Source organism: Lathyrus oleraceus, chromosome 1 (assembly GCF_024323335.1).
Source record: "Lathyrus oleraceus cultivar Zhongwan6 chromosome 1, CAAS_Psat_ZW6_1.0, whole genome shotgun sequence".
Lineage (NCBI taxonomy): Eukaryota > Viridiplantae > Streptophyta > Magnoliopsida > Fabales > Fabaceae > Lathyrus > Lathyrus oleraceus.
The window spans coordinates 327,641,042-327,651,087 of record NC_066579.1 but is presented as its reverse complement, the minus strand read 5'-3'; positions in this window follow the sequence as shown (position 1 = coordinate 327,651,087).

The window sequence follows — 10,046 nt, the reverse complement described above, 5'->3', positions numbered from 1 at the left end:
GATAGCACCATTGTTATCATAATAGAGACCAATGGGATCCACAATGCCAGGAACTATGCCAAGTTCACTAATGAACTTTTTGATCCAAATAGCTTCCTTTGCTGCACTTAGGCAGCAATATAGTCGGCCTCGGCTGTAGAATCAGCAACTGTATCTTGCTTTGAACTTTTCCAGCTCACAGCGCCACCATTTAAGCAAAACACATAACCATTGGAATCATGCATATTAAAGCGTCTCAACACTTTGTCTATGTATGTATTCTGACTTAGGCCAAGCAGTTTTATGATCTATCTCTATATATTTTGATTCCTAATATATAGGCTGCTTCACCTAGGTCCTTCATAGAAAAGCATTTCCCCAACAAAGACTTTACTTGTTGCAGGGTAGGGACATCGTTTCCAATGAGTAATATGTCATGTACATATAATACCAGGAAAACGATCATGCTCCCACTAACCTTCTTGTAGACACAAGGCTCATCTTCGTTCTTGATCCATGAGTAATACATCACCTTGATTAGTTATGAGATATTCATATCTCTCAGGTAGGTGACATATCCTGCCTGACCTACACTGGTCTTGTTCTACTTGAGCAGGTTGCTCTTCCACAACTACTTGTGTTTCCTGCTCTAATTCCTCCATAGGTGTATCAGTGCTTTGTGATTCTTGAATTTCTTCAAGCTCTACTTTCCTCCCACTAAGTGTGTAAGTTGTTGTCAATAGTGCATGTCCCCAAAAGGAGTTTGGAAGATCAGCGTGACTCATCATGGATCGGACCATGTCTAACAGAGTTCGATTTCTTCTCTCAGATACACCATTCCATTGGAGTGTTTCAGGAGGAGTAAGTTGGGATACGATCGCACACTCTTTCAGATGGTCATCAAACTCTAGGCTTAAATACTCACCACCTCGATCTGATCGAAGAGTTTTAATATTCTTACCTAGTTGGTTTTAACTCGTTAGGTTTCACCCTTTTAGTATTAATGTTATAAATAGGCATTTCGAGATCAAGGACATATAGTCCATTGCTCATTTGTGCAGTAGCATAGAATATATCATTCAAATAAATTGAGCAACAATTGTTCTTTATTATAAATAAAAAACCAAACTTGTCCAAACGAGAAATGGAAATAATATTCCTGCTAATTGCAGGTACATAATAACAGTTCTCTAACTGAATTATTAAACCACTAGGTAAAGTCAATGTCGCATTACGCGAAAAACCGGCGGGAAAAGAAAGAAACAACAGAGCCGCCACCGTGCGTTATTTATCCCAAAAGAGGGAAAGGAAACGCTCGAAGTAAACCTAGGAAAGAACATGGTCTCGCGACCAAAGAGAATGGGTTCGGGAGTCGGTTATGCGAAGGGAAGGTATTAGCACCCCTACGCATCCGTCGTACTCGACGGGATCCACGCACAATAGAAAGGAAAATTGGTTGCTAAACACTGCTCACACTCACACACTGGCTGAAAGAGACAAAAGAAAACTGACTGAAACTGACTCGGCAGGATGTCGCATCCTGGGCCTACTTAGTCTATCAGGCATAGACATCAGAGTCGAAGTAGTTCAGACTGGGGAAACGACACATGCTCGCTAGGATGTCGCATCCTATGCATACGTATCTTCTCGGACGAGAGAAGAATCAGAGCATTCGTAGCTCGGCTGACACGCACACAAACAAACACAGGCAAAGGCAAACGTGGAGCCTGAATGCCAATCACTGGACTTACATCAGCATCCGAACCTAAACACACACACACTGGAACCCAAATGCCACTCGATGGACTTACATCGGCTTCCAAGCACACAACAACACAACAAGTTGATAGGGAGTCGGGGACTCGAGCCTATAACTGTCAAGCACACACTCAAACAAACAGACGACAAATTGCTAAGGAGTCAGGCACTCGAGCCTAGCAACTGTCAAACAACACACACAAAAAGAAAAAAAGCGCCCGGAGAGATCAGCTCAATCTCCTGCCTACATACTTCATCTGGTATGAAGATCAGGGCGATGTAGTTCCCCTACGCAGGGAAAAAGGACTAGCCTAACCAGATAACAGAGGGAGACACAACACTAGGGAGACTACGACTCGAGCCTAGATGTTGTCATGCAAAGTCGTCCCTAAGTTAAGGTTTCTAGCTAACTTGCACAGGAAGCAAGCCTATCCTAAACATGACTTGCACAGGAAGCAAGCCACACCTAACCTAACTTGCACAGGAAGCAAGGGTCTCGATTGCAACTAGGGCAAGAGAAAGGGGAGGTCTCAATCGCAACGGGGGCGAGAGAAGAGAATTAGTGTTAGTTGTTAGTCAAACTCGACAAGACATCGTATCTCGTGCCTACGTATCTCATCTGGACATGAGAATCAGAGTTGCCGTAGTTCGGCTAAACTATTACTGTTGGTTTGTGTTTTTTAAGTGGACAACGTCACTACACAATCTACCTGATGCTCGACCTTTGGAGACTTATTCATCTGTAGTAGAAGGAGTTAAAGTATCCTTAAGAGGGGATGATGTTTGTTTGTGTTTTAACAAGGCTCAAGCAAGAAAGGAAGTCCTATACGAAGGAACCGTGCTACCTTAATTGACATGCAAACGAGACTATGCGGAGTCTAACAACCTAGGGGATACAAACACACCACACAAGCATACACAAGCACATCCAGCATAAAATAAACACACCAACAAGGGGGCTCAAGCATGGGTTAGGTTTTAGTCGAGGGGTCATATCAACCTCAACAAACAAACCTCTGGAATGGGGTGAATGGTGCTCTTAACCTTGCCATTGAGGGGCTAAGGTGAAGCAGATGAAAAGGAGATGAGGGGTGTGCCTCATTGCTTCTATCCCTGGCCTGGGAGAGCATTTGACAAGAATGTGTGGGTTCAGAAAGTGGGAACCCTTCTACACATTTGATACTGACTCAACTGTGCAATTGCACAAGATCTTGGGTTTTTATCTGAAATGCATCAACACAGTGGTGTGAGCAAAACAGAAGACACACTGAATAGCAGGGGATAGGTTGCTTATCCCTTGGTTCTGCCAATTGCCTCTTCACTTAGGAGGTCTTTGACTCTGTACAAGGACAAATTAAACATACACAAACATTGCCTCTTAAGGAGGACTTCAGACAGTTGCCTGGCCAAGTAACAGGCCAGGTCTTCCTGACTACATGAAGAAAAAGGAATTATACCTCAAGCAAGTTGCTAAATAGCAAAGCAAAGCAAGTTCAAAGAACTTAAGCAACTAATGGTACCTGAAATAGTCAAACCAATCAGTTCACAGTTCACAAACAAAACAAAAAGAAACAGACATCAATAGGTAATCAGAAGCAAAGGAATGTGCAAGGCACAAGACTTAGGCATGTGAGCCAAGTCACCTACAAAACAAACAAAGTTAAACAATGCTATTCAAGTAAGCTCAATCAAAAGAAATTGATCTCATTGGTCATTTGGTGTTCATCCTGAAAACATAAGCTCAACAGTGAGTAACAGGACCACTAGGACAAGCCTAGGGTCAAAAGAGAATGAAAAAAGTCAAAACAGCAAATGAAAGTCAACCAAAATCAAGTTCAAACACTTAAGTAGCAAGCTCAATTGGTCACAAGTCCAAATCATGCATCATCATCAATTCACAAGCAAAAGAAGTCAAAGCATGGCAAGAGATAGCTCAGAGAAGTCCACAGAATGACTTGCATCAAAAGTCAACTCAAACATTTTCAAAAATCACCAGATAAATCATGATCCATCCTAACACCTAGCATGGTAAGCATGTAAAATTTCATCACATTTGGACAAGTGGAAGGCAGTCAATGAAAATCATCAAATCAAAGCAAATTTGAACATGCTCAATGAAGTCAACAGAAAGACTTAGCTCAAAACCAAACATAAGCATTTCCAAAAATCATCAAATAATTCATGCTCAATCACAATCCATAACATGACATGCATATAAAATTTCAGCTCAATTGGATCATGGGAAGATGGTCAATTAAAATCAGAAATTCACAATCAATTCAAGCAAGCACAACGAAGTCAAACAAACATGTATCAACTTCAAAAAATCATAACTAAATGAAAACAGATGAGAAATGAATGGGATTAACACCAATGCAAAGTTCAAGATGTCTAGTATGCACATGTAAAATTTCATGATCATCCAACAAAGTATGAGAATTTCCCAAATGGAATGGCAAGATGTGTCACACAAAGTCAACATTTGACTAGGCAGGGAAGAAAAATCTCAAACAAATAGGAAATGGCATAATTAATTCCAGGAAAATTCACACATCAACTAGTCATATAAGAGATGGCTCATGCAAAATTTCACATTAATTGAAGGTCAGGAAGCATGTCAACAAAAATCATGAAATTGCATATCATTGGTGTGACACAAATTGTCACACCCTACTTCAAAAATTCATATCTCACAAACCACATATGATAAGTTCAAGAACTCTACATCAAAACAATCATGAATGAGTTTAGATTAACCACAAAAAATTTCAGATCAAATGGATGCATCCTCATCATATCACAAAAGAATTGGCAAAAGGTACAAATTAAGCATACATGTTAAGAAACCTAAAGCCATTAAAAATCCAACCAATCCAAAAATCATTAAAAATCATGACAAAATAATAGACATTCATGTGAGCATGATGCAAAAATTTTCAGGAATTTTGAAATTGAAACGAGTGAAATATGATTTTTATAAACTTGTGTCACAAAATGAAATGATTTAAATAGCTAGTTAATCCGGCGATGGCAATATTGTAATTCTGCTGCTATTTAAATGAAACGGTGAGTTTCGATAGTGATGTGGCGCGCAGCAATTCAGCATGGGCAATGCAACAGTAAATTTCTCATGTGAATATTATCCAGCAACGACCAACACGGTTTAAAGAAAAAACTGGAAACAGGGGTTTAGGGTTTTACTGCTACAGTGCTTAGGGTTTGCGCATACAGTGTTCATCATCAACAATCACTCATGACCAAACTTTCCAGAAAATAAAATCGAGCATATCAATATGATCAGCAAACAACAAGCATCAAGAACATGGCATTCATTTTCATGGAAACACATTAAATAACATGAATCAAACAAGAACAAGTTCATACATCAAACTTACAAACAGCATATCTTCCTAAATAGCCAACCATTTGACATGATTCAAAGCTTAAAACAACCAGCTAAGTAAGACCTACATGATGTATAGCAAGATTTGGAAAAATAAAGAAGTCGAAAAACTCACTTGATTTGAAGAACTCAATGAAACAGTGTTGTTTGGAGTGCTTTAGCTTGAAACAGATGAAGATTAGGGTCGGAAATGATGAATGCTCGAAGAAGCTTGGTTCATTGATGCTTGGAAACACTCCAATCTCGATTTGCCATTGTTGTGCTTTGGAGAAAACAGAGCTCGAAATGAGCTTCCAGCTGGTGCTTTATGCTGCAAAAGGCTCTCAAATGTTGGCCAGATGATGGAACAAACAAGGTTACTCGTGGTTCTTTGGAGATTTTTTGCCAGAAAATGCAATATGTGAAAATGCAAAAATGAGAGAGAATGAGAGTTTCTGATCGTGTAAAGGCTGCAGCTAGGGTTGAGTTTTGCAGAAAATGTGACTTTATACTCCTGTTTAACATTAGCTAATGGAGTCTTAAACATGATTATCACAAATGAAGTGAAATTGCCATTTTGCTAATTTTGAACATGTGCCCATGGAGGTGTGAAGTCTGGCCGAGTTTGGGCCTCAAACATGTTTCAAATAACCTCTTAAATGAATCCCAATTGGCCAAAGTGAGCAAAAATGCCTAATTCAAAAAGTCAACTTTGGTCCACACTTGAATTTAAATAAGACAAGTCCAAAAATGCCATTTTGATCCATAGATTTTTGGTACATGAAATTTATATTTTTGGAAAGAGGAGATGAAATGTGGTTTGTAGGAAAAAACCCCACCAAAATTGGCCAAATGGTTTGAGAGATATGGCCTTTTGAAGTTCAAGGTTTTGTGAAAATGATTTGATCATATCTTGACAACCATGCATGGGAATTTAGAGTTCTTGGACTTTTTGGAAATGGGAGAACAAGATCTTCAACTTTCATGTTGGGCAAAAATTCATTTGAAGCTTGTATCATGATGTAAGTTTGGGATCAAGAAGTTTCCATTTTTGGCAGTTAAAATTACAGGTCCAGTTTCTATTTTTGGAAATTTTCTGATTGGCTTCAATTTCTTCAATGATGTTGATTGCCATGATAAATGAGGCCTATTGGGACATGAATAAGCTCTCTCAAACCAAATCCATCCACCAAAACCATAAAATCAACCACAGTTGACCAACTTTGACTTTCTAGGGTTTCTGACTGACTGTGCATGAACTGATGGCTTCTGAACATCCAATCCTTGACTTAAACACTTCAAATGGACCTCCAAGTCATGTGAACATGTTGGACCAACCCTAGGGTCTTGGCTCCTTGAGAAACACCCTTGCTTGCTTGGTTGACTGATCTCTTGATCAGTTTGACCTAATTCTTGATTGGCTTGCACTTGAGGCAAATGGGACAATGCAATGCTATGCAGTGGACCATGTTATGCTATGACCTAATATGAAAATGTATGTACAATGATAGGTGCAAATTTGAGGTGCTACAGCTGCCCCTATTCAATCAGCTGGGAACCCGAACAGATGATAGCAATGGCTGTCAGACTTTCAGGGTAAACAGGGATTGAATACCAAAGAACCGTAGAAATTTGCACCGACTGGCTATAATACAAGAAGAACCACGTCATTTACCGATGACAACTGCATGACAACTTCAGAAAAGCAAAACCATTTACCGATGGTTGGAAAACTGGAGACTTGATATTTACCGATATCAACTTCAGCAAGACCATTTACCGATGGCTGCTGGGAAAACAACTTGAGAAAAACAGAACCATTTACCGATGGTTAAAACTGGGACCTTGATATTTACCGATATCAACTTCAGCAAGACCATTTACCGATGGCTGCTGGGAAAACAACTTCTGAAAAACAAAACCATTTACTGATGGTTAAAAACTTGATATTTACCGATATCAAATTCAGCACGACCATTTACCGATGGTTGCTGGGAAACAATTTGATGTAGAAGGGAAGCAGGACCATTTACCGATGGTGGCTTCAAAGAAACTTGACATTTACCGATGTCAACATTAACAAGGCCATTTACCGATGGCTGCTGCAACTGGGAATTCGATATTTACCGATATCGAAGAAAACTGGGCCATTTACCGATGGCATCTCCGCTTGGGGAAGAACAAAATCTTTGTTGTGATACCAGACAAGACGTTTACCGACGACTTCTGGGGATACTGATTTTATTAACAAGAGAAACAAAGAATGACCAGACATTTACCGATGACTGGGATGAGACTCGATGTTTACCGACATCGAAAGATGATGTTTACCGACATCAAAAAGAATGACCAGACATTTACCGATGACTGGGGATGAAAAATTTATTGGTGAGGCAAACAAATATTTGCAACTGGAAACCAGGTAGGACATTTACAGATGACTCTACTGGGGATTTCTAGCTGGGGAGTTATCATACATTTACCGATGACTGAGGGAAAGACTCGATGTTTACCGACATCGAAAGATGATGTTTACCGACATCAAAAAAATGACCAGACATTTACCGATGACTGGGTGAGACTCGATGTTTACCGACACCGAAACAATGGTGTTTACCGACACCAAAAATGACCAGACATTTACCGATGACTGGGTGAGACTCGATGTTTACCGACACCGAAACAATGGTGTTTACCGACACCAAAAATGACCAGACATTTACCGATGACTGGGTGAGGCTCGATGTTTACCGACACCGAAACAATGGTGTTTACCGACACCAAAAAATGACCAGACATTTACCGATGACTGGAGTTAATACTTGATGTTTACCGACACCGAAACAATGGTGTTTACCGACACCAAAAAAGAAGAGACACACGCGGGTGTTGACATGACACTTACTGGTATCACAAGATCAAAACGGGGATATGTTGAGGCAAGGCTGATCACTTGCTAGGGGGTCTCACTGGGGAGAAACAATCTTTCACCATCGGGTGAGGAAATAAACCTCTGTGGGGATAATCAATTCTGAATGCTGTCGAAGCAACTGTAGCTGACGTGGTGCTGATGTTGAAGAAAATGATCCGCCTCTGCCGGGGATACAGTCTGATGTGGTCTCGAACACATGAATGCATATGTTTGAATTTTTCTATGGCGTAATGCTCCATATGGAATGGAAATGCTACGCAGTTTTGGGGATGCGATGATTACTACATGCAATGCAATATGATGAGAACTCTGCGGGGGAGAATACAAAGGACGACCGTGCTGAGAAGTCTTCAAAATAAATCCGCTGGGGGAGGCAATACAACTGCTGGGAACCAACAATACGAATCCGCTAGGGGAAGACAAGGCAACTCGCTGGGGAGTAAATAAAGCAACTCTGCTAGGGGGAAAACAAAGGTAAACTGCTGGGGATAGCCCCATCGATCCACAAAAATTCCGTTTGGGGAAAATAAAAGCTCCGCTGGGGGAAATTAAAACAGGCAACTCTCTGGGGATAAGACTCATACAGATAAAATAGACTGTGTTGAGGGGAATAACTGTTACTCCGCCGGGGACGACCCACAATACTCACAAGTAGAATCAACTCAGCTGGGGACGCGGATATCAATCTGCTATGGCCACGCGTCCTATCCACTGGCGGGATGGACTCTGCTGGAGAGATAGCTGCTTCGCTGGGGAAGGCTTAAACAACCCATAGTCAGGAGAATGACTCTGTCTGGGACTTACTGGAGAAAATACTCATAGGTGACGACCTGCACAATGGAATAACAGATGCCCCGGGGAGTACATGGACAAGATACGCTCAAGTGTCCTCAACATTCAAAATGATTTTCAAATGTTTTAATCTTTCTGCACGTCATTGTTTAGCCTTCATGTTTTTATATGCAATGTTTATCAAAAAATTCGGACGTTTTTGCAAACAAAACAGTAAAAGTAAAAACAAGAGAGCAATTTATCTGAATAACGACTTTTATTGATTGAAAGTGTGCCTGAAAAGGCAAGTACATTGGGAAGCAATTCCTAGAAAGAGGTAATTGCGCACAAAAGGAAAATAAACTATCCTAATGGCAATGTGAACACGGCATCCACTGTTTCCCAACTCTGTTATAACTCATAGATCATCAGTTTCCTCCCAATTCCTTGCATTCTGAGAAGACTGACTGGACCGATCACATCTGTCGAGATGGCAGCTGACGAAGCATGATGAAGTACAGATAACTCAAACTGTAGTCTTCGCTTTAATCCTTCTTTTGGCTGGATCGCCCTTTCGGGTTTTCAATCCACCGTTTTTGCCTAAGCCGCCCTTGCGGGTTTTCGACTTACCGGGTGTACAATTTTTTTATTTTTATCCCTAACTTTTGCCCGAACCTTTTCTTTCTGTTTTTTGGTTCGCCGGGATGCCCATTTTTTCCTGGACTCTTTTATTCTTTTTGTCCAGCGGGTCAATTTATGCGAAGTATTTTTTGACTACATCTGAGTTAACAGGGGAAGGAAAATCTTCACCATCCATAGTTGTAAGCATCAAGGCTCCACCGGAGAAGACCTTCTTCACAACATATGGACCTTCGTAATTAGGGGTCCACTTGCCCCTGTTATCTGTACCGGGAGGAAGGATCCTCTTCAGAACTAGATCGCCAGTCTGAAATGTCCGAGGACGCACTTTCTGATCAAAGGCTCGCTTCATCCTTCTCTGATACAACTGCCCATGGCACACAGCTGCTAACCGTTTTTCTTCGATAAGGCTTAACTCATTAAACCTCGTACGAATCCACTCGGCTTCGTCCAGCTTAACATCCAATAATACCCTCAGAGAAGGGATCTCCACTTCAACTGGTAGGACTGCTTCCATACCATACACAAGGGAGTAGGGGGTTGCCCCGGTCGACGTACGTACTGAGGTACGGTATCCATGCAAAG